Source organism: Grampus griseus (assembly GCF_964374135.1).
Source record: "Grampus griseus genome assembly, chromosome: 19".
Taxonomy (NCBI): domain Eukaryota; kingdom Metazoa; phylum Chordata; class Mammalia; order Artiodactyla; family Delphinidae; genus Grampus; species Grampus griseus.
In genome coordinates this window covers 11,144,267-11,146,287 of record NC_139013.1, presented here as the reverse complement: position 1 = coordinate 11,146,287, position 2,021 = coordinate 11,144,267, and positions in this window count along the sequence as shown.

Here is a 2,021-nt window from a genome sequence, read left to right as displayed (position 1 = left end):
TCAATTACAAAAGAGGAGAAGCCGGAACCCAGTTTGCAAATTAATTTATCGGAAATTGATTTTTAAAACCTTGTAACGTTGTTTCACAAGTACAGTTAGGCAAAACCCTTAACTTCCTGTAAGAGGACATCAGACTTGGCTAATCTTGGCTAATCAACTGGTTCTGAAGAGGTAAAATCATGTGTTGATAAAGGCGGATACATTTTAATATCAAACAGTAGGGTTAGTAAGCAATAGGTCATATAGGGAGTAGCCATAAATTATAAAAAAGAACAAACCATTTAAACCACAAAAGAATTATACTAGAAATTAACCCTAGCTTCCTTCCACCAAAATCTCCCAGTTGGAAATATAAAAAAGTTTTTCTAAATAACTCCTGGGTGATTGTACTTAGAAAATAAAGGCATTAACAGTGTCTATGTTTCAAACCCAGTATATTACAATATGGAACATCTTACAAGGTCCAATAGGATAATCACGGTGCAGAACTCCATGTTTTGGAGAAAATCTACGCCTTCTTCTGAAGATTGCAATCAGACATTTGGAAAGGGGCTCTAGGCTTATTACTGGGCCCCAGTGGAGTCTGGGTACCTGGTGCACTGGAAACACTAATCCTAGTATGAAGGTGTTTGGAGCTGGGGTCTTTGGGAGGTCATTACGTCATGAGGGTAGAACTCTAATGATGGGATTAGTGCCTGTATTAGTCAAGGTTCTCCAGAGAAACAGAAGCAGTAGTGTATATATGAATATATAGAAACAGATTTATTATGAAGAATTGGTTCATGAAATTATGGAGGCTAAGAAGTCCCAGGATCTGCTGTCTGTACCTTGGAGGCCCAGGATAGCTGGCAGCACCAGTTCAAACCTCAGGCCTGAGAACCAGGGGAGCCAATGGTATAAGTCCTAGTCCAGATTCAAAGGCCTGAAACAAGGAGGGCTGATGTCCCAGGGCAGGAGAAGATGTATGCCTCAGCTCAAGCAGAGAGCAAATTCTTCCTTCTTCTAGCTTTTTTTTTTTTTTTTGCAGTACGCGGACCTCTCACCGCCGCGGCCTCTCCCGTTGCAGAGCACAGGCTCCGGACGCGCAGGCTCAGCGGCCATGGCTCACGGGCCCAGCCGCTCCGCGGTATGTGGGATCTTCCCGGACCGGGGCACAAACCCGTGTCCCCTGCATCGGCAGGCAGACTCTCAACCACTGCGCCACCAGGGAAGCCCTATTCTCACTCTTTTCTCCCTTTCCCCTCTCTTTCTCACAGACCCACATCTGGCCTCTGCAGCCACCGACAGACACCCCTGATTCTTCCCTGTCTCCCTCCTACCCAGCATGCTAGAGCTAGTGTGTGCAGGCTTGCAAAAGCCGATTGTTAAATATTTAGGAATTTTGCGAGCTGGTTGTTAAATGATGGGTAGCTTAAAATCAGACATGGTAGGAGTATTTACACCATAGAAATAGGCCGATGTTCCGAGGCAGGGTTTGTTGATGCGGTTTTTCTGAAAAGCTGGTCTTCTAGCACACCACTGTGCCATCTATTTCTGGCAAAGACACTTGGCTTTGCTGAGGAATATCCTAATTCTTTGATAGAGACTCAGTCTCTACCCCCACCCCCGCCCCACCATTCCTCAGCTCCCTCCTGGGTGGCGGGAGATGGAGATTCTAGGGCCTGTGTTGTGCTGGGAGGGGAGAGAACAGTAGAAGAAGAGAAAGCATGTGGGAAGTAAGTGAAAAAGAGAACAAAAAGGACAGCAGTATAGAAAGGAAAGAGAAAGAAAAGGGAAGTAGCAGGAGGGCAGAGGTTAGGATAGGAAGAGCGTAACGACCAGCCAAGACTCACCTCACAGTGTCTTCATGGGCACTTGGGCCATTTCCTCACTTGGGGCCAGAAGGTGGCCAAGGTGCTATGAGATGAGGAAACCGCCTTCACAAACTGTCCTGAAACAGGATGTGGGTGGGGACCCCCACAGCTGGGCTCTGGAGGAAAGAGGGCTGGGGACCTGGACTGGTGAGGTCTAGGAGCCAGGAT